The 27,880-nt window shown below is 42.0% G+C and overlaps 1 long non-coding RNA gene across 3 annotated transcripts in view; it reads left to right on the top strand.

The window, feature by feature from the left end:
* The window catches only part of LOC122174647 (uncharacterized), a 177,288-nt gene that overhangs the window by 84,585 nt on the left and 64,823 nt on the right, over positions 1-27,880 (top strand). Inside the window, exon 3 of one of the 3 annotated variants that reach the window (XR_006176743.2) lies at positions 12,376-13,390. The exons of the other annotated variants lie outside the window; for them this stretch is intronic. This is a non-coding gene — a long non-coding RNA (uncharacterized LOC122174647). Of the gene's footprint in view, positions 1-12,375; positions 13,391-27,880 lie in introns of those variants that run through there. 3 annotated transcript variants of the gene reach the window in all.

Genomic DNA, 27,880 nt, shown 5'->3' with positions numbered 1-27,880 from the left:
AGCTCCCAATGTTCATCATCTAAATGTGTTGTTCGTGTTAATATAAGGTTTCAGAGTAGCAGCCGTGTTAGTCTGTATCCGCAAAAAGAAGAACAGGAGGACTTGTGGCACCTTAGAGACTAACAAATTTATTAGAGCATAAGCTTTCGTGGACTACAGCCCACTTCTTCGGATGCATATGCATATGCATCCGAAGAAGTGGGCTGTAGTCCACGAAAGCTTATGCTCTAATACATTTGTTAGTCTCTAAGGTGCCACAAGTCCTCCTGTTCTTCTTTTTGCGTGTTAATATAGTGTCATTATTACTACTTTTTAAAATCTATTATCTTTTTACATAGTGGAAGACAAAGTCTTTACGTGAAAAATAACCACTGTGAGACCTAACATACTGAAAATGGAAAGGGAATTGTTTTAAGCTATACAATATGGCCAATGAGTAAAATGAATTACAAAAGAAATGCACTCACTGTCAAACAAAAGTTGTTTAGTCATGGCGAAGTAGTTCAGCACTACATGTTTAGCAGATAATATTGAATAAAAGCTTAAGATTAAAGGAAACTGTTTCCAATACCTGGAAACACTGAAAAAAACATAAGATTTTTAAAGGTCTTTAGGCAGTGAACTCAGTGGGATTTAGGCACTTAGACACCTTTAAAAATCTGGCCCTGTCTCCATGTTTCTCTCCAAGAGCTCCCCCTAGGGTCCTTAAAGAGCCTTTGCACTCCGCCACCTCTGGTCTGCAACATCTGGGCATTCAACCACATCAGTGTGGTCATAGAAGGTTTAGCCCTATGGCTGGGTACGGGATAGCCCACTCCTTTTGGGGTTGTCAATGAACACACAAACAAAAAAATCAGTGATCACAAATGAAATGTCCCACAGGTGCAGTAGGGCTCTCTTTCTTCACAGGGTTACTGGTAAACCCAGCTGGACTCACAGGCTAGTCTAGAATAATAATCCTACAGTAGTGGTTCAATATCAGACTCTCCCTCCCTCCCGTCACGAAGGGGGTCATTGGTCAGCAGTTACTCAAGGAGTTTTTGCCTTCACACAGTCCTTCTCCGGGAGCTGAGACCTACTCTCCTCTCTGGCCTGCCCCTAATCGTACCATGTTCTCCCTTTGTAAGATCCTCCCTCCAGGTCTAACATCACCCACAGGGGGGCGGGGCTGAAGAGAGCCCACAATAGCCAATTAAGCTCGTGCTGCCCAGTGTGGGGTTTCTATTTCCCCTCATAGGCCCGTAGTCTTTTCTTACGGGTTTGTACAGCACCTAACACAAAGGCCCTGCACGCGGATTGAGGACCTTGCATGCTAGCTTTAATATACATAATTAATAGTACTCTACTATATTTTCTGTTTTTCCCCATTGGCAAATAGTTTCTCCTGAAATAATGATGACAATAACTAAATTAACATCCCACTGAACTGCTTAGAAAGTGACTTAGATTATAGATTGTAAAATATCAGTAGAACTAGCTCTTCTGCTGCTGTTGCTGTTGCTTTTAGCCATCTTCATTAAGGGCAAGACCATGGCTTTCCCTAAATGCCCACGGAGGGGAGTAAAGAGACGTGTCACGATGTGAGAAGGGTAGGTGGGTGGACGGGTGGGGGTGTGGAATGAGTGGAGCCTTGTTTGGGTTAGGTTAGCAGCATATTAGTTTGACCCCAGAGCAAAGGGGTAGCCCAGGAGAGAATTGGGACTCATCCCTCCCAGATCCGTTGCTGGGGTAACATAACTACATGCAGCCCCTTGCTTAGGGCAGATAGCAAACAGCCTCGCTCGGTGTGAGGAATATCTCCAGTGCCACAACTCAGCAGAGGAAGACTGATCATTCTCAGAGGCCTTCTCCAATCTTATAAAATGATATATTACATGTCAGGTTTATTTATTTTCTGACTGGCGCACACCCAGCACCAGCTGTCACTGAGAAAGTGAGATAAATGGCTTTTGCTGTCCACCCAAACCATGGAGTAAACTCAGCAAATAAGGGAACCAGAAGAAATATCAAATGACAAACCCAACCAGTCCAGCTTGAAAAAGTCAACAATTCATCCTGGGTTTGACTTACCCTCTAACTATGACAGGCACCCGGTGACAGAACTGGCTCTTTTGAGATTTCCAGTCCAATTTTGCAAAGCCACTAATATTCCAATAAGTATTCCAACTTGTTTAGGTACTTTTCTGAACAATATTCTTGAGATTCACCCAGTACTGAATTCATTAGGTACAGAAGTATACGCAATGGTTGTGGTTTCCAGGACCCTTTAGCATAGGCCTAAGTCTGCTCCGATCAAAGTCAATGATAAACCTCTCACTGATTTCAAAGGGAGCAGAGTTAGATCAACATTGAGTTCTTTTGAAAATCTAACCAACCAGACCAATATTCAGCTGGTGCAAATCCACTGACAAGAACTGAGGATTTGCCTTGAAATTTTGGAAGAGAAAAGGAGGAAAAAATATCTCTCCTTGTTGATCAACAAGCATTATAGGGAATATGTGAAGTCCATTATGTTTCATTGAGAAAACTATGTTTTTGGGAGACATTCAAACCTTGTTGGTGATTATCTGAACTGAACATCTGAATCCAAAAAGCTGCAGTAGCGAAAGTGTTGAGTGGCTCTCTCTGTGAGTTCATTCCTGACAGAACAGCTGCGAAATTAGTTAGGATTCCATAAAGATGTACAGTATATGTTTTGTAATAGCAGGAAATGGTGTGGGAATTTCAAGAAACAATTGACTGACAAGCCATTACTCTTCTTAGCATCTAAAGGTCAGCGAGCAAACTGTTCTTTGTCTTTGTGTTTTCCAAGTAAAAGAGAAGTGCCATTTTCCATTAGTAGAAATTGGTTTTCATGGTTTGGCAGAGGATCAAAACCATTAAGAATTCATTCACTTTCAACAGCTTTTGATATACCTTCCAAGCATAGGGAATATCTGGGAAATACTAGAATAGATCACTGTGGTAACAGTATTTAGTTATCCAAGAGAAACTTGGAACATTTTGAAATGCAGTCACTGCACGTCACATTCCCACTAGCTGCATGCCAACTTCATTTTTGCTACAGTGGATTTATGAGGTTTTGCGTTCTGGAAAGAGATTGATCTTTGTAAGTAAGAACAATTAAAATCACATCTCATCTTCTTTAAAAAGAATCAATATTGTCAAACTGTGTTTTTCACTCTTTGAGACCAAGACTTTCAACACTAAGGATGACATTTTCGACAGAGTCTAAGTGCCTTAGGAACCTATATCACATTTTCAAAAGTCCTTTAGGCTTTTTAGGAGTCTAAATCCCATTGACTTTCAATGAGATTTAGGAGCCTAACTCACGTAGACAATTTTGCCTAAAGTTAGGCTCCTAAATCCATATTGAGATACCTAAATAAGTGGCTCCCACTGAACTCAATGGGAGATTCTAGGTGCTCAGCACGTCTGAAAATTAAGGGCACATATATATGAGTTTAGGAATCTAACTGTAAGCATTGAGGCTGGGATTTTGAAAAGGGCCTAAGGGAGTTAAGCGCCTAAATCCCATTAAAAGTCAATAGGAGTTAGGCACCTAAAAAAATTCCCTTAGCATCCCCGGAAAATTCCAGCCCTAGTTTTGCAAATCCTACAGCACAATGCAGTTTTGCCACTCTGGGGGTGGGGGGAAGATGGTGAAGATGATTATTGGCTGAGTGGAGGGTCCAGAAGTCATTTCTTTGGTAGAGAACAATATAGTATTGCTTCAATAGGAGCAACATGTGCCATAAAGCTGGTTGACATATTTTCACTAGAACCATTTTCCATTGGAAAATGCAGTTTCATCAGAGTTGAAGCATTTCACGGGGATGTGTTGAGTTCTACAAAAAATTTGATGGGAAAAAGACTAAAGGAATCATTTCAACTTTCTCATTCTGATAATGTCAAAACCCTAAATTTCAATACCGTCAAAATATTTTTTCCTAGAAGGTAAAATCATTTCATTTTGTTTCATTTTGTTTCAGTTTCTATTATATGAAAATATTAATGTTAATTTTATATAGAAATAATTTGTATTGTGCCTCAACATTCTCAAAATGGAACATTTTGATGGATCCAAAATGAAATTTCATGGAATTTCATTCTGTTGGAAATTTCAAAATTTCAGCTTTTTTGTTCCAATTTGGAACAAAAACAAATTTTGAAATGGCCAAATTTACCACAGAATGGACATTAGAGCTAGAATGATGCCTGAGTTACCTGGAGTGAAGCTAGGCAGGAGCAGGACTTCGAACAAGCAGGGACAGGCAATGTCACCTCTCTGGATCTATACTTGAGCAGCCACCAAAATGTTGCTGAGCTTAAGAGCCAGTCTGCCGACTCTGTCCATCAGGCAGCCTACTACAGGCCAGTTGCAATCGTTGGGTTGCCTGGAGATTGACTCTGCTGCCGGCCATGTTCCCTGACAAGAAGCACCATGATTTAGATGTCCATGGCACATTAAAGTACAGATAAAAATGGATTCCATATCATTCCATTCCATTATAGGGTTACCATATTTCAACAAGCAAAAAAGAGGACGGGAGGAGCCCCGCCCTAGCCCCGCCCCTGCCCCTCCCACTTCCCGCCCCCCCAGAACCCCCAACCCTCCCCCTGTTCCTTGTCCCCTGACTGCCCCCTCCTGGGACCCCTGCCCCTAACTGCCCCCCGGGACTCCACTCCCTATCTAAGCCTCCTTGCCTCTTGTCCCCTGACTGCCCCAACCCTTATCCACACCCCCACCCCCAGACAGACCCCTGGGACTCCCACGCCCCATCCAACCACTCCCCACCCCCTGACAGCCCCCCCCAGAACTCCCAACCCATCTAAACCCCTCTGCTCCCTGTCCCCTGACTGCTCCGATCCCTCTCCACACTCCTGCCCCCTGACAGCCCCCCCAGAACTCCCAACCCATCTAAACCCCTCTGCTCCCTGTCCCCTGACTGCTCTGATCCCTCTCCCCACTCCTGCCCCCTGACAGCCCCCCCCCAGAACTCCCAACCCATCTAAACCCCTCTGCTCCCTGTCCCCTGACTGCTCCGATCCCTCTCCCCACTCCTGCCCCCTGACAGCTCCCCCCCAGAACTCCCAGCCCCCTACCCCCCGCTCCTTGTCCCCTGACTGCCCCCTCCTGGGACCCCTGCTCCTAACTGCCCTCCAGAACCCCACCCCCTATTTATGTACAGGCGTGACTACCTGCCCTTTCCTGGTTACTATACGCGGCCAGTCCGCATCCACATCCAGTAGTTAAAATAAATAAATAAATAAACTAATGATTTAAATTGGAATTTCATCCATTAATAAGTATTTATTATTATAGTTAAAACCATTCTATTGAAGGGCAGATATTAAATAACACTAAATATGTTAATGTTCAAAACAATATTAAAAATTTGAAAATTTAGAGCATGGAAACCAAAATAGCTAAAATTTAGTTTTGGCAAGATACACGGAATGGAAACTCCGGGATCTTTACCTGTCACTGAATATAGCCATCATACCAATAGTGGAATATAAAACAAGTCTACATATACTCTCCTTAAAATTTTTACTTCTGTCCATTCCCAATAATTGTAACAAATCATTATTACCTTCACTCCACTTGCCACGCGCCCCAAGCACAAAACCAAAGAAGTGGATATTTTTACCTCCCGTTAAGTTTTTAATTTCTTCCTCTAACTCAAGATAATAAGCCACCTTCTCACTGTGGGCTTGTTCCAAACTTCCGGCATTATCCTCCCATCGCACTGTAACATCAACCACCACTGCTGTATCTCCTTTTATAAATATAATATCCGGCTTTCTTAACTCACCCTTACTATTTCTCAAATGGGGCTCTATCATTGCCTTCCACCCTAATTTACCAACCTTATCCACAACTGCAGACACTACTCTATTATGCCTTTTTATCCTAGCATTCTTAGTCTTATAACATTGTCCTGAGATATGGGGAACAGTCTCCCGCACTTTACCGCACCATCTACAAAGAGCATTCACACCTCCTCTTCCTCTTGCTAATGTCTCCCTAGTAGGATAAATATTTGCCCTAAGCTGCAATGCTGCGATATACGCTGACGATTTAACTTTACTAGAGTTTCTAAAAATCGAATTACTAATTAAATCATTTTTAAAATATTTTATCCCTATTCCCTGACATCTCAGTTCCGACCATCTTAAAAATTCCTCTTCCCTCCATTTCTTGGGATGAGATGTTACTGCACTAAATGACAATATTTTATCCACAAGATTTTCTCCTGCATATAGATAAGATAGGTCCATCCAATCATCTCTCGAGACAATATGTCTCCTCCATTTACGAATTAACATATTTGGGATTTGCACACTAAACTTAGTGAGAGCTAAACCACCATCCCTACCTCTAGAATAAAATATCCCATCTGTGGTACACTGAGGTAAATGTAAAATCTCTTTAACTATTTTTCTAACTAACACATCAAGATCGTCTAAAAGATTAAAAGGGGGTTCTATTAAAAGAAGATTATAAAATAGCTTCGGTAAGATGTATGTCTGTAAAATTAATATTTTTTGGGCCGGTTTTAATGGGGCCTTAATTAAATTCTCACTCCAATCTTTCAATTTTTCTTTAAGTACGGGTCCCCCTACACCTATCCAGGGATCTATTCTAGCCCCTAAATATTTTTCAAAATCCCCTGGTTGAACATATTCAATCTTCTCTGACCCTATCTGCCAATTATCCTTAGGATTAACTACATAGGTTTTATGTTTAGTTAAAATATGAAAGGCTTTCGTTTTCTTCACATTAACAGAGAGATTAGTATTTTTACAAAACTCCTCTAAGATACCCAAATTTTTAATCATTCCTTTATATGAGCTACTTAAAATTGCCACATCATCGGCAAAAGCCAATGACGTGACACTATTACCCTTAACATAAAAACCACTTCCTTCTACTTCTAATCTAGTTAAAAGGGGATCCATAGCAATATTAAACAAAATTGGGGACAACGGGTCACCCTGCTTGACCCCCCTCCTAATTAAAATAGACTCAGTAGCTTCATCACCCACCCATACCCTAGTTGTGCAATTATCATAAAGGTCCCTAATAATATCTATAAAATGTTCATCTATACCAAATCTTCTCAACCCGGCTATTATATGTCCGTGTCCCACAGAATCAAATGCTTTAGCCAGATCTACGAACACTATTGCAATTTCATTCCCATTTCGTTTAGCCCCTTTAATCAAATTATCTAATATAGCAATATTTTCCTCACACCCAGGGGCGGATATAAACCCTTTTTGTCTACTACATATCTTAACTATTTCCACCAGTCTTTTTGCTAATATTTTGGTATAGATTCTAATCCAAACTGACCCAATTGTCAATGGTCTCCAAGATGTTAACTTCTTCATTTCCTCCTTATCTTGTGTCTTTGGTATTAAAATCGTTCTATTTTTCTTAAATTCATCTGGTACCTGTCTATTTAGAAACCATATATTAAAAATTTTTGTAAGTATTAAGGAGTCTAAATTAAAAATATCCCACAAATTGCTCACTTTTACTTTATCTGGGCCAGGAGCACTATCTTTTCTTATTTCTGTTAAAGCTATTCTAATCTCATCCACAGAGATCGGACTCATTAATATATCATTATCCGCATTCTCTGTGGATGATGGCCACCCTATCATATTACCATGTCCAATTGTTCCCAAAATATTTACATAGTATTCCTCAATTTCTTTCATAGGGATAGCACACTTAGCCTTATCTGGCTCTCCCATTATAATGCGAGTCAATCTTCTTCTATCCTTATCAAATAATTGTTGATAGAATTTATACTTAGCTTTCTTTGTAGCATATCTCCTAATTGCATTAAATTGCTTCCTTCTCCCCTCCTTTCTAATCTTCCCTTTTCCTTTATTCCTCAACTCTATTTGACTTTCATTTCTAGGGTCCTGTCCCTCTACTAATGAATAACATAATTTTTCCAACATTGCCCATCCGAGAGCTTTTGTTAAATCCTCCTTTAATAATCCTTCAATTTCCCCTAAACTATTTATTATTTCTCTTCCCTCCCTACTTTGTTTTCCCCGTTTACATATTTTCTCCACTAAATCCACTTCTGGATGTCCTTTTAGTGGGAAAATCCTCTCTCTTGGGGGTGGAATTTCTAATATATTTACTCTAATGTCCTCTACCTCAGTCACTTCCTCCCTATCTCCTGTTACCACTAACTTCTTCTTTGCTAATTCTCGTCTTTTATCTGATATTTGTTTATTCGTTTTGGTCCTCATCTCGCTCTCAATACATTTATTTATATTCCTTTTCCCAATATATTTCCTTTCCAACTGTATAAGCTGCGCAACCTCATCTTTAGTCCATATACGAGATCTAGTCGATCCCTCTTTGATCTTACTTTTAGCAGCCATATCTTCTTTTCTTTGCTCATTCCTCACAGCAGGGTGTCTATGTCTACAGTGTTGGCTCAATCCAGATCTAGTATGAAAACCAAGCCCACAGACCGAGCACGTATGGCTCTTCATTGGGGTATCCGCCTTCTTGGGTATGCACTTGGGGTAGTGGCAAGCTATATTATGATATTGAGAAGATTTTCCACATTTACTACATACAACTCGTATGGCTTTACTTTTATGAACCACATTAATGTGTTTGGCCCATTTACCAAATGTTGGTAATATCTGGGGACATATTGGACAATTAAAACTATCAACGGGATACTCTAAATAAAAAACCCCATCCTTCCATGAACTACTTTCTAATATATTTATATTACTACCAATACTGTTAAGATCCTTATTACGATCCCTATTAAAATCAGTACTTGATTCCCTAACATATGGATCATCAAATGTACTTAAATACTTAAAATCTGGATTAAAACTGTCCATAGTTAAATCATTAAAAGTGTCCCTTGTAAAAACCATCGGTAAGATAGATAAAATCTCCTCACCATGATCATCACAAACATTCTCCTCTACCTCCTCTCCATGCTCCACTGGGAGGACTTGATTCTCACTCTCATTCTCATGAGACTTCATTATAGTCCACACCATTTTATCCATTGGTCCAGCGACCCTGATCACACCCCTAATATATTTAACACTGTCAGCCGGGGCATCAAAGCCAACAGCGGGGGCGTTATTAACCCGGTCCAGCGCCAATCCGGTATAAAAATATAAATTACTTTTTTCCATAGCAAAAGATTTACTCTTCTCAGGGGGAAACTAACCCTTTCCAGGGGGAAACTAACCCGTGCCTGGGGGAAACTACCCTTACCAGGGGGAATCTAACCCTTACCAGGGGGAGTCAACCCGTACCTGGGGGAGGCTACCCTTACCAGGGGGGACTCCCTGTTCCTTGTCCCCTAACTGCCCCCTCCTAAGACCCCCCCCAACTGCCCCCCAGGACCCTACCCCCTACCTGTACCCTGACTGCCCAAAACTTTCTCCACTCCCCTCCAAAAGCCCCCCCCCCGTTTCTTGACTGCCCCCTCCAGAACCTCCCTGCCCCTTCTCCTGCCCCCCCTTACCCTGCTGCTCAGAACAGGGTGTTGGGCTCTGTGCCAGCCGGACACATGGCTGAGCTCCCCAGCACAACACAAAACCCGGTCCCTGGCCCTGCACAGGGTTGCCGGAGCGGGCTGCAGGAGGAGGAGCTGCCGGCCGGCTCAGAATGCAGGGAGGGGGGGTGGGAGGAGGAAGCTGCTCCGGAGTCCAGCCCGGGACTTTCCTGCAGCCCTCCCAGCCGCTCGCTCTGCCGGGGGAGGGGGAAATCCCGGACATTGTGAGTGCTTTACAAATTCCCCCCGGACGCTATTTTTAGCACACAAAAGGAGGACATGTCCGGGTAAATCCGGACGAATGGTAACCCTACCATTACTGCTGAAGTAAAATATTTATTTTCTTCCAGCCACAGGGACTTTCCTGCATCCTTAACGAGCACTAAACGCTGTCATGAGAAAAGAACTTTTATGTTGAAGACTGTTGGGACTGAAATGGGATTAGGCTACTTCACAGACTTACTCTTCTTTTCTTAAGGCAGCTGCTTTTCTAGGAGTATGAGTGTGACCCTTTTGCAGAGCTGAACAAAGTGTGGAAACATTTGTTCACAAAATGGTGTCTAGCTTGGACTCCTGAGTCAATCTACTCATGTTCAGGCCCCTTTTTTTTAGTTTGCTTTTCTGTGAACATTCATGGTACCAAGTTTTCTTCACATCAACTCTGGCTGGAAGAACATAATGCAGCCAATGATACTTCTGTAGAGCTGACTGATGTTCCAGGTGGTAGTCCAGAATTGTAAACGGACAGATGGTGCCCTCCAAGCCAGTCCCAGCTGAGAAGGCTGAGACAGGCAGTATAAGACAAACATACAAACAGAGAACCAAGTGGAGATCTTTTAACCCATCAATACTTTAAAAAATGGCATTCTATTGCAAAAGCTTATTTACCTGTCTTCTTGTCACTGCAAACAGCTGTACATGATACGGCCCTTGTCTACATAGAAAGGGTTTGCCGAGATAGCTATACTGGTATGGCGATATTGGCCAACTCTCCCAGGGGGACAAAGCAGATACCAGTGTAACCCACGTGCCTTATAGGGATATATCTCATAAGAGATCTAGAGAGAAGTGGGAAAAGGGGAGTGAGTTGTGTCTGGGTCATTGTTGCTAGGCAGATACACAATTAGCATTTCACACCCAGAAGTTTCTGGATTTGGTGTGGTAATTTGGGGGCATGCTCAATAGGTTCCCTGTAGCTGGACTCCCCTGAGCGATGTAGTTAATCCAACTTATTGTTCCAGTGTCGACCAGGCCTCAGGGAAACGTAGGCTAAGCTTTTGGAACTCTGAGTTACTTATGGTTGTGGGGACTGACCTGTTTAGCTATACTGTGTTTATTTTGCTTATGTATAACAATGAAGATAATGTACATGGTTATGAAGTTGCCTTGTTATGTAGTAGAAACTAAGCTATTACTATTATATATCTTTATTGTCATAAGATTTTATAAAATTGGTACTTAAGAGTTAAGTTCTTTCCTTTTGTTCTTTTTTTTGGGGGGGGGGGGACTTGATTGTGCGGAGGTTGACCCTGTACAACCCATGCTGAAAATCCTCAATGACTGAATACTGGTTCTCCATGTGCTTTTCTACAGGAGTTGTATAAAAGCACTCGGAGAGAGAAGGTGAAGTAAACTCTAGTCCACCCTACAGTTAGGTAACACCAACAGACCCCAGTTTTCAGCAGGTGGGATCAAACCTGGGATTTCTGGAGCTTAGTGCATGAGCCTCTATTGCATGAGATGAAAGCCATATGGCTGTTAGCTAAGGCTGTAGAACAGACTCATTTTCTCTCTCTCTCTAAGTGGTCTCTGTGCTACTAGATGGGACAGAACATGGCACCCAGGAGGTGTGTGGGTGACAGTTACACCAGCAAAATAATATTTTTGTCAACTTAAACTTGTTCCCTCAACAGAATAAGCTACACGAGTAAAATAACTTTTTTGCTAATATAAACTGCATCTACATTAGGGTTTTTATTTTTTTGGCAAAGCTATGTTTGTAAGGGAAGTGATTTTTTTTTCAAATCCTAACTGACATAGCTATGTCAGCAAAACTTATAAGTGTTGACCAGGCCAAGGAATCAGTCACATTAGCCAGGATAAAATTACAAGAGTTATCAGGGGATAAGCTAAATTGTTTATGGGGGCCAAGAAGAATTTTCCCTCATAACAATCTGATTTCACAATATTTTTTATTTTGAATGCACCTAACCCATGACTTTCACAAATAAAATATACAAGAGAAGAAAAATAAAATCTCTAAAATATGTAACAAAGTGTCCAACTCAAACCACTCAGGCGAGAATAATAGTAAGAAAGTCAAGAAGACCATGGGTGCCTAAGTTCTTTTGAAAATTCACAGCCTGGAAGCATACCAAGGTGTTATGTGTTCCTTTGAAGCATTTGGTAACTGCTATTGTTTGTGAAAGGAAACCGAACTAGGTGGATCATTGGTCTTCTCTGAAGTGACAATTCCTATGGTTAAGCTGGTTCCAGGTGACTTGAGAATGATCCGGGGAAGTGTAGTGAGTGGGATTGGAGAGGGTTAGCAATCATAAAATGTATGTGCTGTAGTAACAAGTGATGGGAGGCTTTATTATATACTGTAGGCACTTGAATTGATACTAAATCATTATTCTAATCAGTGCAAGTATAAATTGTATATTGTAATATAACACATTATTTTATATCAACCTCTCATAAGAGGCTCATAATTTCTCCTTAATTATATTTTCAAGGCACAAAGGCTTACAACTGAAAAGTTATTTCTAACTTGTTTATAACTTTTCCTTTGTTTGACTTCCAGGAGACTGCAGGGCACTGAGCAATCCCAAGAGACTCCTTGCAGGACTGTAGTCAATTAAATATGCTAGATTATGAAAAAGAGAACCATAATATACTGTTGATAGGCAAGAAACATTTCTGTGCGTGACTGTCGAGTTCATATCCAGTTCAGAGGTTTGAATCTGGCCAGTGTTGGTAATGATCAAAAGTTGTTGCCATGTGACGCATCCTTTGTGAAATGAGCTGGTGACTTAGTCCACTATCTAGCGCCTGATCCATTGAAGTCAGTGAGAACCTTTCCAATGATGGCAATGAGATTTGGATCAGGCCCTAAGCAGATAAGGGTCCACATAAACTACGATACCTGTTGGGGCCTGTAACGGGGCAGTCTGACTAGTGATCAGAGCTGGGCTGCAGTTGGAAGTCACGCCAAAGGTCAAAGCCAAGCTCAGAGTCTGAAGCCACACCAAAGTCAATCCAGAATCAGGATCCATGCCAAAGGTCAGTGCCAGGACCAGAATCCAAAGTCACACCAAGAATCAAGCTGGAGTCAAAGTCAGGCCAAACATCAAGCTGGAATCACTAACTGGAATTGTGGCAAGGAAGCATGAACCAGGTACAAGGTGTAATAACAAGTGCAGGAACCAGCTGAAGAGGCCAGAACTTAGTCTCACGGGTCTGGTCAAAATCAGGCCTATCTTCTAATTGCTCAGATAATGGGTGGGATAGGAACGGGAAGCTTTATGCCTGTCAATGGGTATAAGCTCTGGAGGTGAGGGGTTAGGTTTTGTTTCCTCAGGTGAGCTTGTGGTGCACTGGGTAAGGGTTCATCATACTATAGGCCTGGGTTCAAGACCACCGGTTATACCCCTATAACTGAAACTAACTCTTACATTTGACTCTCCCAATAGAAGGCCTATAAACCCTTAACTATCTTCTCTCCTGGAGGTGGTCTGCCAACTAGTGCCGTCCTAATAACTGTGGTTTTGGTTCTATGGCCAAACCAAAAAATAATTTAAAAAATATCTTTTTGGGTTGTCCTGAAATGAAATATGTTTGTGAACTGAAAAGGTCAAAAAAAATGTTTGTTTCAGGTCAAACAGAACGTTTCATTTGATCCAAAATAAAACATTTCATTTGACCTGAAACTAAAAGTGAAAAAAGTTTTTTAGTTCGCAAATGTTTTGTTTGATTTTTGGTTTCCTTCACCTTTTTTAAAATATAAAGCTGAAGTAAAATTCTAAACAAAAAGTCATTCTGAATCAAAGAAGTCAAAACATTTGGTACAGAAAATGTTGAAACAAAATGATTAGGTATTCAGGGTTCAAAAAAGAATTAGATAAGTTCGTGGAGGATAGGTCCACCAATGGCTATTAGCCAGGATGGGTAGAGATGATGTCCTTAGCCTCTGTTTGCCAGAAGCTGGGAATGGGTGACAGGGGATGGATCACTTGATGATTCCCTGTTCTGTTCATTCCCTCTGGGGCACCTGGCATTGGCTACTGTCAGCAGACAGGATACTGGACTCAATGGACCTTTGGTCTGACCCAGTATGGCCATTCTTATGTACCTTATGTTTGAATTTTTTGTTTTTGTTTTTCACTTGGAGGAATTTGGCAAATTCAACCCGAATCCGTGAACCGTTTCAGTTGACCCGAATCTGCATTTTGTCAGCAAAAACCACTTTTGTCCAAAAAAGTCACTCAGCTCTCTTTCCTGTGTCAGGTATTGAGATGCACTGCCAAAGTAATTGGAGAACGTTTGCATTGCAGGTGAAATCCTACCCCTACTGAAGTCAATGACAAAGCTCTTATTGACCTCAATAGGGCCAGGATTTCCCAACCAGTGTCTATACTGTTCTGAGAGCAGATCAGTGATTTAAAGTGTTTGGGTTCTCAATCCACCAGCATTACATCAAGTTCTATTTTAAAAGAAACACTGCTGTAACTTTTCTGCCTCTCTACAGAGTAATTTAATACATACCAAATAAGACAGTAAACAGAATTCTAAAGCGACTGTGGGTGCTGTGAGCTCTTGATCTCTGCTTTCCTTTTTTATTAACAACATGAGAAATTCTTTTACTATCTAGCAGCTTCATAAGAAATGTGACGAAGTGTATTACTGCCACTAATAAGTTCCCCATTGGTGTCTTTTATAATGTCTTCCTTTCCTAAAAGAACCTTACATGGTTTCTTCTGGGAATGAATAGAAGGGCACAACAAGTCATGAGACAATTTTATTTCTGTACTGTATTCCTGGTACATACATTATAGTATTTTTACACATCCTATGGGGAAAAAAGTATCTTCTTGGTTATAAACCAAACAATTTTAAACAGTTGCTTTTCTGTTAACAGAAAAAAATGTAACAGACCATCCGGGGTGCTGAAACTCTGTGGTTAAGAGTACTGATTGAGGCACCCTAGGTTCAATTACTTGCTCCGCCACAATCTTTCTGTATGACCTTAAGCAAGTCTCTTTCTCTCTCTGCCTCAGTTCCTCATCTGTAAAATGGGAATAATAGCACTTCCCCTAAAGAAAAGAATGTAACAGAGTGGGAGGTGCACAGATACTGTGGTGACAGGGACCATATAAGTACATAAGATTGCTTTCTAGGGAAGTGGTTTCCTTTTCCATCCATGGCTCCCTGCCTCTATCTCCTGATGTGGCACAATATTATTATATTGGGATAACAGTAGAAACTGTGAATGGTTTAGGGTCCTGGGGTGTTGATAGAGGATCTGTTGCTAGGCAGTGATGAAGTTTTGTGGGGTTGGCGGGTGCTGGCTGTGGGTGTGCTGGCTGGTGGGGATGTGTGAGGGATAGAGTACGGGCAGCAGATGGTTCCTCAGAGGGAATACCAGGTGGGGTTTACTAGGATGAAGTTGAGAGGGTGACAGTTAAGGTTTTGACTCCAGTATGGAGTGATTCTTGTCCTACCTTTCTCCTGCCATGAAAGATCCAGACTGCCCATAAGGCCTTGATCTTTCTTGTGTTGAAGTCAATGGTAATTTCTCTTGCCTTTCGTGGCAACCAGTGGCAGTGGCACATTAAAGAGAGTTTGTCTTTGAAGGACAGTTACCTGAAGGGGGATGTCAAAGAGGATGGAGCTCAGCTGTTCTCAGTGGTGGCAGATGACAGAACAAGAAGCCATGGTCTCAAGTTGCAGTGGGGGAGGTCTAGGTTGGATATTAGGAAACATATTTCACTAGGAAGGTGGTGAAGCACTGGAATGGGTTACCTAGGGAGGTGGTGGAATCTCCATCCTTAGAGGTTTTTAAGGCCCGGCTTGACAAAGCCTTGGCTGGGATGATTCAGTTGGTGTTGGTCCTGCTTTGATCAGGGGGTTGGACTAGATGACCTCCTGAGGTCCCTTCCAACCCTAATAGTCTATGATTCTATGACAGGGATTAGGGGTTGGCATTCTTCTCCTGAACATTATGGTGATGTTTAATTTAAAGCAGGGAGAGCATGTAATGCAATATAGTTTTTAACCTTCTATAATCTATAAAATACTTATTAACTAGAGATCTCAGACAGATGCAAACTTTCCTGTAGCTTAGTAAGTGTTCAAATCTGGGGTTCTGGCTCATTCTACTATAGAGAGAGAGGGTCCAGTTTAAAAGTTTCAATCCAGATTTGGACTCCCTCAAATAGACCCAAGGGTTTGGTTGGACCTGTGACAATTTTATACAATTTTGGGTGTGCTTTTTTCCCTGCCTTCCATAGTTATTTACATCTGTACCAAATGCTAGGTCTTATGACTTACACTGAGTGTCAAATGCTATTAAAGCACAATGGTAGCACATGACACCCATTTACACAGGTGGGAAAGAACCAGTTCTGTTTCTAGTCCTGGTTGCAACCAGGAGTTGCAGAGATGCCAGAAGATAAGAAATAATATTTTCAAAAAGTTAACTAAGCATTTTTAAGCTTTTAGATCATGACTGGGGTGATCTTGTCCAAGCTGGTTCACACCATTACTTAGTCTTATTGCTTATCTTAAAGTTCTTTATTTTGGTACCTTCAACAATAAAAGTTCCATCATGCCTCTTACTGCTTATGCAATGGCATTTAGAATCCAGTTTGGAAATGCAGACACATTCAAATGCTCTATTTAGGCACTGAGATCAGTCCTCAGGCGTGGAAATGCCCAGTTAATATGTCTTTGTGGTGACTGAGTATCCAGATGTTGAAGCCAAATGTCCAACTGAGGTGACAATGTTTGAAAATTAGACCCACCACATGTATTTAATCTTCTATGTTTTGGCCATTTAACTGTCTATCAGACCTAGGAATTAACACCATGTTTGTCACTCTGGTGCCAAGAATCCTTCAGATTTCATTTTACCACTTTTGAACAAATCCTCCTTTACTGACTGAAGTAGTCTATTGCACTTCAGATCCAGGTACATGTAATTAGAAACATCTATTTAACTGCCTTAAAGAGCAAGGACAGGTGGTTCTGCAAAAGGACAAAGAGGAGTAAATCTAAATTAGCATATGTAATTGTAACCTTGAGCAAGATGGAATTCGCATTAATAATTTCTTAATGTCCTATCTTTAGCTTGATGTGAATTTGTCATGCTGGGTTGATATTGATATAGATAATGAAGTAAAAATGAAAATTGATTATTTATGTAGAAGCCAGAGAAGTTGCATCTTTGAAGGGAAGGTTGCAATTAATAGTGACAACTAGCTTAACTTACTTGAATACGTTGATATAATTATAATCGTTCATCAAGTTCTGGGGGGGAAAAGCCCGATGCTCTTTAGAAGACATTGGTTTTGATTAGAAGTGACAATATTTATCACTTCTACTCATATAAAGCACTTAACTGGTTCTAAATGCCAGACCAAAAACGTTGTCATTCTTTTTGCACTCAGAACAAATTATGAGGAGTGCTCCAAAGCCAACATAAATATATCTTGGATCTTTCAGACAACCTATATCTATATATCCATGTTACTTATAAAGCTTCTTTGAAATTGCTTGGGGGGAAATAGACAACTTTTCAACTTTCATTTGCAGAGAAATCCCCTAACATAATCCGTTCACCAACTATTCAAAATTAAATATGGCTACAGAACAAATACCTTATCTCATGAAATTTACTACTTGCTCTTTCCCATTGTACAAGTAAAAAAAGCATGTATATTATAATACTGAGTACTACAAGTTTCTCCCCTCCCCCGACTTGTTTTTTTCCCCAGGAGGTGTTGGAAGGGAGTATTTCCCTTGAAACGCATACATATACCTTTCAGCTACTAAATTCACCCAGTCCCAGATCCTTAAAGCACATAACTCGTATTGATTTCAATGGGAGTTAGGTCCTAGTGTCTAAATTGAACTTGTAACTTCAACTTCTACTTTTGCAGTCACAAATGTCTGAAGAATAGATAAACTGAGGAGTTTTACTGACTACTGTGGTGTCTCAGATGACAGAGGCATTAATAGCTAATGGTCAGCACAGAGGCATGCAATGTAGGACTTCCCACTAGGTCTAGATGTAGCTTTGAGGAAGTCACTTAATTCCTTTGTGCCTCAATTCACCCATCTGTAAAAAGGGGCTTATGACTAAAGCTTATGACTAAATACCTTTTATTTTTCAAGGAAAATTTTAAAGCATGTTAATTTTCATCAAACCAGCCCAGGAAAGTTTGTTTAATTAATTAATTGATTTTTATGAAACTGAAACCGAAAACCAAAATTATTTCGATTTTCAGGAAAGCCTTCAGGTTGCTTCTGTGAATTTTTTGGTTGGCAGGATGCTTGGTGGGTTTTTGTTTGTTTTTTCTAAAAAAATGGCATGTTCTCTTTTTCAATGAAAAGTTGTTTTTCAACAAAATTACATTTTGAAGGAAAAAATTCAATCCGTTCTAACTCAAAGTTGTTGGGTTCATTGTCAGGGTATCTGAGTGAGGCTTAGTGGCGTGTGCTTTGCAGGAGATCAGATTAGATGATCTTATGGTCCCTTCTGACTTTAAACTCTTTGAAACATACCATACAGAGGCTTAATCATTGTCTGCAGTGTGCTCTGAAGTCCTATATGGGTGCACAGCATTATGATGAGAGGTGTCCCATTGCTACCATTTGCATATGTGGTTGGGACATTTGGTAGAGTATTGAAGCTTCAATCCTGTTTAATAGCAGCCATCTATGCACAACTTATTTCACAAAGGAGGAGAGGGAACAGAGTGAGTATTTTCAATTTAGCATCATCCTTACACATTTTTCCCCATTAACAATCTGACCTTCCCCACTGAGCCATAAGGATGTAATGTATCTGAATGGTATTTGACATTTTACCATATAATTAAACTCATTCTGTACACAAATAAAAAGACTTTAGAGAGGGATAAAAGCCAGATGTTTTAATGGGCTAAAGAACGCATCAATAAACACTGGGCTATTTGCCTCCTGCTACTACTTAGATATTCGTTCTTCTTTATAACCCCTGAACGGAAGAGGAGATTCCATAGGATATTCCTGGAATTGGTTCCAAAATATGTTCAAAGTAAAGGAGAAAATGCATATTCTTATGGCCATTATTCACTGAATGTGTATGCTGGAGATGGAGGAAGCGTATCTAGTGGTTAGAATTCATGGACCACAGTCAGAACTACAGCTAGATGGGACTTTTTCAACAAAACAAAGCTTTTTGTGGGATTGATTAATACATAGCCAGTTGTTTGACTACAATTGTGGCTCATCGTGAAAAAGGTTCGAGAAACCAAATGACTTAACTTAGCCAAGTTTATTGTCTAAGACAAAAAAGTACAATATAAAAGGGACACATAAATACCCTTCCTTTAGGGGAGTGATTCTTATTTCACAGCATCTTCAGTTCACCTTACACAGAAGGTAGGCTTAAAAAATACACATTTCAGCTAGTAGTATTTATAGTGTGATTTTAAAAGTTACAAAAATTTTACACGTCACTAAAATCCAACCTTAACTTGCAGTTTTGTTTTGTACTTTTCTTAGCTCTATTTGGATGCTACATTCCAGCCAGTTGCCTGTAAAGGTAGCTATATTGGGACATAGAATGAATGTATCTTGATTTTGATAGCTTTCATATTTGCTAGTGCCAAAGCTGACTTCAGCTTTGCAAAGTGTTATGGGATACTCAGCATGAATGAACAAGAGTAAGCATATTACCATTCAAATATAAAGCTTTGTGATAACATTTATATATAATATATTAACGTTCATATATAGTATAAAGTGTAATACATATTAATACGGTGTGGAATACATATTGTGACAGAACATACCCTTGTGTTCACACCCTACACACTATTGTAATAAATTTGTACAAGGTATGCCTTGTACAAACTCATAACTTGCTGATCAATAATATCACGGTAAAATGCACATAACAACATTATATGTAAAGTTATGAACATAAGCTAAAATCTGAACTGAAGTATGTTTCTCAGATAAGTTTGGGGAGTGGCTAAACCAGTTACTCAGAAACACCTCAGCCAGGTGTCAACAAGGCTAATGGACTATTACCTGCTAAGGGTCCATTCTTTGGCAGGAAAGGGGGCAGGGACAAAAAAATCTACATCTTAGGAAACTCCATGCCGTTTCGTTGCTTTCTTCACCAGGCTGCGTGTCACCTTGCTCCCAGTTGGAAGCGCTTCTCAAAGGTGGGAAAGGACTATAAAAAGAAGGGCAGACACCCCAAGACATGCCTCTCTCTCCCCCTGCCCACCTCATTCTCCACACTTAGAAAGCAAAAGAAAAGAGCAGTTGGACACTGGGGGGGAGGGGTCCTGACCTGAATTTTTGGTCAGTAATCTGCTAGAGCATGTGATAAAAAAGTTTGATTTGAAACTAAGATAGTTCCTTAAGAAGATACCAATAAGCATTTTATCTTCATTTTTCTTGTAACCATTTCTGAGTTTTAGGCCTCATTACTTTTACTCACTTAAAATCTCTCTCTTTGTAATTAATAAACTTGTTTTACTGTTCTATGTAATCCACTGTGTTTAAGATGAAGTGTCTGGATAACTATTTAAGATAATAAAATGGCATATTATTCCCTAAAGAAATAACAGACAATATATTTGTACTATCCGGGAGAGGCTTGGGCAGTATAGGAGTGTGTGTGGGGGGGGGGTATTGGGGTCACCCTGCGGTATAATCAACGCTCATGAGAGCCAGGGTGTAGCGGGCAGGCTGCAGTTACACATACACACACTCAAGGTGTGGCTTGTTTGTGGAAACTACAGCAAAGCATTGTAAGGCACCCCAGGTTACAGGTCAGGAGTGGTACAGCCCCTCACAAGTCTGGGTTGTGCCCCGGTATGTCATATATATATATATATATATATATATACTGGCTAACAACAGAAATGCGCCAGTTATGGCAAAACTATCATTGAGAAAGTTTTCTCAGGTCAAGGCTGGGATTTCTTGTCAAAAGCAGAAAATGAGCCCCCAAAATAGCCAATTGGTTAGGACTCAGCTGGGCTGTAGAAGATCCAGATTCAAGTCCCTGCCCAGCTTAATTCAGAGCAGAGACTTGAACCTGGGTTTTCACCAGCTCAGGGAAGTGCCAGCAACTGGGCTATAGAGTTAGTTTCTCTCCAGCACCCTCAATATTTAATTAGTTATTGTAGAACAGTACCAACAGCAGAGATGTTGTACTAACTGGGCCTATCATATTTGCTTGCTTGGGAACTAACTATGAAAAGTAGGTCAAGTTGTTTTCAATAATGAATGTTAAACACAGGCACAAGAGAACCAGACAGAGTCTTAAGTAGTCCAAATAAAAAGGCCTATGGATAAGGCTCAAGGACTGTGTTGAGGTTGGACTTAAATAAATTTTTAAAAATGTGGGAACAAAGCTACCTATGCAAAGTTTGGCCTTATGGGAGAGGGTTTAACTGCTGAATGAAATGATGAGGAGATGAACTATGCTATCCACTTCCCACCCCATTTTAGACTTTAGAAGGAGACTTGGAATAATTCTCACTGGCTTCCCCAAGACAGAAGGAGCAAACCAGACTGAAGGATTTTCTTTAGAAAGGAAGGCCATCAGGCCTTGCTCTTGTTCAATGAACTTTGTCCTTCACCTGTGAGTCATGAAAGTCATTAAATATCATCATGACATCCAGTCCTCAGCCCTTCAGCAGGGATACCCGATTGTCAGCATTGAGAAGGTTCCAGTCAGTGGCATGTAAGATCCTATTTTGTCTCCCTTCATTTTTGGTTTTACTTTCTGCCCAATTCTTCTTCTTATCCTACCTCTCAGCACAGCAGGATGAGATGGCCCATGCAGCACTGCCCTGTCTGAGGAGAAAGGAACCAGCCAATGGGACAGAGACCATTCAAAGTTTTTTTGTGAAAAATAAGAGAGGGCAAGACATGAGAACAGTCAGTGTCCCAATGGTTAGAGCGTTCACATGGAATGGGGGAGGATCAGATTCAAATCTCTGCTTTGCTTCCCCACCCATTTCCCAAGTGAGTGCCCAAACCACCAACCTATTGGCTATTCTAGGATCAGTCTGGGTCAATCTCTGTTATATTGATCTCAACGGTTGAAACAATTAAAGATGTTTTAAACTCTTTCCCTGTCCAACATTGAAACAGCACTACAAAAGTTCTGAGTTCTTTCTACTGAGACCTGGGTTTATTCAGTTTCTTGGCAAATATCCAAAAGCACTCACTCTGACATTGGAAGTTAATTCATTAAAACACAGAAAAGAACAAGAAATCAAAACAAGCACAAAGCAGTAAAACTGAAATTGAGTAATTATGTAAAACAAACAATCAAAACCTATTATAGAATCATAGAACATTAGGGTTGGAAGAGATCTCAGGAGGTCACCTAGTCCAACCCCCTGCTCAAAGCAGGACCAACACCAACTAAATCATCCCAGCCAGGGCTTTGTTAAGCAGGGCCTTAAAAACCTCTAAGGATTGAGATTCCACCACCTCCCTAGGTAACCCATTCCAGTGCTTCACCACCCTCCTAGTGAAATAGTGTTTCTTAATATCCAAAATAGTCTCTCTTCTCTTGAAGGCAAAATATCAAAGTCTCTTCTTTTACCAACCACCTTTCTTTGAGGAAAAGAAAAGGGTTATTTTACTCTCAGTCCTGATTATGTGAAGGAGATCCACTTCTCCTGTTTTTAACAGATCTTTAAATGAAACGTACTCTACATGTTTTTATTGTATTGTTTTTGTTCTGTAACACTGAGTTAAAGCATTTGTTTTTCACTTCCGGACGCTGGAGTTCAAACATAATAACTGTGGGTCAAATTGCAATTGGACAGGACATCAGTTTTTAAGCTGATCCCATTAAACACATGGATTTTAGACAGGAATCAAAATTCAACTTTAAATAGAAACCCTATTGTATCCTGTAAGGCAGCAGCGGCCAACCTGAGCCAACCCCACCAATCAGTGCCTCTCACTTCCTCCCCACGCCTCCTGCCCACCATGATCAGCTGTTTCGTGGTGTGCAGGAGGCTCTGGTGGGGACAAGGGGGGGAGAGCAAGGGCATGGCAGGCTCAGGGGAAGGGGTGGAGTGGGGGCAGGGCCTGGGGCAGAGCAGGGGGTTGAGCACTCCCTGGCACATTGGAAAGTTAGCATCTATAGCTCTAGCCTCCGAGTCGGTGCCTATTCAAGGAGCTGCATATTAACTTCTGAAGAGCCGCATGTGGCTCTGAAGCCACAGGTTGGCCACCCCTGCTCTAAGGTTCAGCTACGGTTACCTCAGAATCACATCTGAGTCCCTCTGTTGTCTCCTTCCTCCCTGTCACACAGACTGTCAGATCTGAGCCCTCACTGTCATTTCACTACCATACCCAGATACTTGCTAAATCCTGTCACTTTTTCCCTCCTCAAGATCTCCAAAGTCCATCCTTTCCTCTCCAGCCCTAATGCTGAAACCCTCATGAACATCTTGGTCACCTCTTACCTACAGTGCTTCTACCCCCACCTTTCTGGTCTCCAACATCTCATCTCCCCGCATTCAAAATACTGCTGCTAAAATCATCTCTCCCTCCTTCTGCTCTGACCGTCCGTCATCCATGGAGATGCTCAGATGTTACAGCAGTAGAGGTCACATAGGTATGAGGACAAAGATAAAGAATTTATAAAGTGCCTGTCTCCTTAATAGCTAAGCAGCAGCTATGTCACTCCTCTCATCCTATCCCTTTACTAGCTTCCTTTCATCATTTGCACATCATCCTAACCTTAAAAGCTCTGTTCAGCCCTGATCCGGCCTGCAGCTCCATTGTTGTATGTTGTATTGTTGTAGCCATTTCAGCCTCAGGATATTAGAGAGACACTTCGCATCTCCATTCTCATTTCTTCCTCTTTCTTTTCTCTCTCTCTTTCTCTGCTTATGCGCCTTCCCAGGACTGGCCTTAGGAGTGGGCCACTCGGGCGACCACTCAGGGCATAGGGTGACCAGACAGCAAGTGTGAAAAATCGGGACAGGGGGTGTGGGTAATAGGCTTCTATATAAGAAAAAGCCTCAAATATCGGGACTTTCTCTATAAAATCGGGACATCTAGTCATCCTACCAGGGCACCACGGTCAAGGGGCATCATGCAGCGGTGCACACTGCTGGTGTAGTGTCAGAAACTGTTCCCTGGGGAGTGCCACGTGGGGGGGGAGGAGGAGATTTCTCCCTGTGTCCTCCTGGCAGAGGAACATGGGAGGTTCATGAAGGGTGATGCACAGATACTCCATCCTCCCAATGTTTCTCCATGCCTTCCTCGAGGGCTTTGAGTAGGGGGAGCGAGAAGCAACACCACACACTCGTGCATCCAGGTCACTTTTCTTCCATGGGCTGTGCTGTGAGACGAGCCTCAGGACCTGCTGCTCCCCCGTCCTCCCCTTACGCAGCCCATGTGGGGAAAGTGACCTGGATGCAGGGAGCCCTGATGTTCCTCGCCCTCCCCACCCCCACATCGGCAGAGCAGCATCTGAAGGGGGGAGCGAGCAGCCATGCCAGCCGCTTTGTGCATCCAGGTCACTTTCCCCACATGGGCACAGGAGGGGGATGCAAGGGATATTCGTGAAGGGCAGGTGGGGAGCCCACAGGAGCCAGGGGCAATGGGGGGACACCGCATCCAGGGGGCCGGGGGCTCCAAAATACAAGTTCGCCCAGGGCACCATTTCCCCTAAATCTGGCCCTGCTCCTTTCATTCTGAATAGCAAGTTGAAACACTCTCTGGTCCGGCAACATCCGTGGCCCGGCATGATTTTAGTTAGCTGAATATCTGCTTATCGTGGGTGGGCCCAAGTTTCCCAAGGTCCAGCAAAGTTTGTTTACAGCCGCCAGTCCCGGCTCTCAGTGTTCTGTGCAGCTATTTAGCTCTAATTTACCCCTAAATAGGTCTTCTAAGAGACCAGCAAGCCGTGACAGTGTTGGTAATGCTGCTAGGCGTAAGCGTCTGTCAATGTCGATACAGCAAACGGTGGAATTGTTGCAGAAATTGGAAAAGGGGGCCCATCGGTACGTTGTTCCGTTTATTCGCCTCGGCAAGATAAAAATAAAGAGAACCACTCGCTACGATACTGTATTGACCTCCCATGGTTCGGCAAATTCTCTGGTTCGGCACCAGTCAGGTCCTGAGGGTGCCGGAGTAGAGAGGTTCAACCTGTATCACTTTTGTAGCTTTCTACAGTCACCTTTGTGCCTTCTGTGAGGCTGTTCTATGCTTGTGACTCTCTCAGTTTCCAAGCAACTTGCCTCGATTTATTCAAATCCCCCTTCCAATATACTTTGTCTACATATTTTTACTATTTGTTATTATTTATTTCTGATAGCACCTGATATGTGCTAGATTTCCAAACACTTAAGGGCCATCCCTGCTCTCAAGAGCTCCTAATCTAAGCCTTTAAATGATAATCCACTGATCAGAGGATGTATGGCAGGAAAAAAGTCTGGACTGATTCAAGTTTCATCCTTCAGTCTACAGTATATAGCACATCTATTGATCTGCATTGTCTGCATGACTTAGGTTTTGATCCTGCTTCAGTAGGGACTCTCAGTTCCCATAGATACCAACTGTAAGTTTCATGGGGCAGGGAAAATGCCTGCCTCTATAAATTACACAATTCTGAGCAAAATGACAGTGCTTTATAGGGGCCAGATCTGTGCCACCCTTACTCACATTGGTTTAACTAGGACTGCGTGAGGAATAAAGCCATGCTCATCAGCAGTATGGCTGGAAGGAAGAATTTGGCCCTAAATTATTAATATAGTCTCTCGTGCAAAACCAGCCCAGATCGGGTATAACTGAGAATCTGCTGGGCTGGACTAGCAGGTGAGGACAGGTGAGTGGCAGAGCTGTGCAGCTAGGAATCGGTGGCGCCTTGCCTACACTACGGACAATGTACTTTGGTTCATTCTGTTCATAAGCATTATATTCACCAAGCGCATTAAAGGCTTGGTCTACACTGCCCAATTAGGTAGACATAAGGCAGCTTAGATCGATCTAGTTACGACAGTGTACACCCTACAGCCTTGCTCCCACCGATGTAAGTGCCCTAATTCACCGACATAATAACTCCACCTCCACGAGAGGCGTAGGGCTTATGTCGGTGTAGTTAGGGCAGTGCTAGACATTGCATTACTTACACCGGGTGTTGGCTATATTGTTAATTTAAGAGCACCACTGGAACCCTGACATTGACAAGAAAGTCCGGCTCCCAGCTTCCCAGCCGGGCTGCTGTCAGGCTGCTGCCGGGTCTCCGCTCCAAGCTGGGCTGGATCTCAGTTTGGGCTGCCCCTTGGCTCCCTAGGATCCCCACTGGGAGCCGTGCTGGCCCCCAGGATCCCCACTCCCTGCTGCCAGCACCAGCTGCACCGAGGGTCCCAGCTCAGAGCCTGGCTGCCACCGCTCTCAGTTCCCCACCGGAAGCATGGAAGCCGACTGAACTCTGGGTGTGGAGCTCCTTGTTGGAGGTGAAAAGCCCTTGGAGTGTGGGCTCCCAGCAGGGAGCTGCGTGGAGCTGAGAGCCCTGGCTTTCAGCCACCCACACGGCCCCTCTTCAGTCGGTGGAAGCGCTTCTGGTGAGCACAGGCACCACCGACAGAAGGGTAGTGTGGACATCAGCCGCCGCAGTAATTACTCCCTTCCACACTACTTTTCAGTTATACTTGTTCTCACTTACATATTAAGGAAAAATAATTCTATCCACTGCAGGAATTACTGGATGAAATGCTATGCCCTGTGTTGTGCAGGAAGTCAGACTAGGGGATCATAAAGGTCTCTTTTGCATTTACCAATCTTTGCAATTATCACGCCTTTTACAGTGAATCTGCAGTTTTTTTAAATGCTGTATGGAATTATCTGTTGTTACTTCAAGCCTTCCAACTTTTTTGAGGACAGGCTGCTTGTACAATAATAGTATTTGGAGATCCGTGCTAAAATGATTTACAAAAAAGTACCTTTGAAGTACATCAAAGATGTCCCTGGATTAGATGGTTTATTTGTTTATTATCTTTCAGTGTATCTCCTCTGATATATTACGGTGTATTTTAAGAAGGCTTGATAGAGGATGATCAGTATGCCTTTATAAATTATACATTTCATCTCTCTGTTGCAATACTAAAAATGAATGCAAGCACACCACAGAACTACTATTTAAGTGTCTTGATTTAATCAGGGTATTTTGATTACAAACAAACTCTGTGATTTTTTCCTGAGGTGTATGGAAAAAAATGAAAACTTGAATCAGCAAGAGCAAATCTTTCCCTGTCAGTTAACCAAGTTTTCTCTTTAGTATGTATGGACAGTTTCAAACCTCAGTAAAATTGTCTGTTTTGCTTAGTCTCTGGTTAGAAAAATGCCTGCAGGTCTTACAAGGAAGCATTTAGCAAATGCAAGTACACCTCTACCTCGATATAACGCTGGCCTTGGGAGCCAAAAAATCTTTCCGCGTTATAGGTGAAACCGCGTTATATCGAACTTGCTTTGATCCGCCGGAGTGCGCAGCCCCGCCCTCCCGGAGCACTGCTTTACTGCATTATATCAGAATTCGTGTTATATCAGGGTAGAGGTGTAATATTTTCTTGAAAGTACTTGTGACAGTGTACCCCAAAAGGCTTTATGGGGAGGGGGTGCTTATAAATGTATGTATGACATAACTGGAATATGTTTTGTGCTGCCTGTGCCATGTAACATATCTCCATAAGGGTTATGGTCTACTATATCTATTCATCCTATTTGTACATATAGATCATTTTCCACTCGAGGTTAAGAATATGGGCTGTATACTTGCTTGGTTTCTAAGTAAGCTTTGTGAGGCGCCGCATTTGGTCAGTTTCTTTAGGAAGGAATTTGCCAGGTTAAGTACCTGATCAGGAAGCACTTGGGGAACAATGCATCTTGGAATGCTCCAATCCACATAAGAAGTCTTCCTGGAGACATGCAAGATACCATGTGGGCAATGGCTTCGGCCTGTAAAGACTGAGTCATGCAGGGGCATGTGACTTGCCCAGGTGACTCCAGAAGTCCATCTTGGAGCTGGACTTTGCATAGGAGGGAGG

This window comes from Chrysemys picta, chromosome 2 (assembly GCF_011386835.1).
Source record: "Chrysemys picta bellii isolate R12L10 chromosome 2, ASM1138683v2, whole genome shotgun sequence".
Taxonomy (NCBI): Eukaryota; Metazoa; Chordata; order Testudines; family Emydidae; genus Chrysemys; species Chrysemys picta.
Note: the sequence above shows the minus strand (reverse complement) of the source record. Positions and strands in the feature narration are given on the sequence as shown.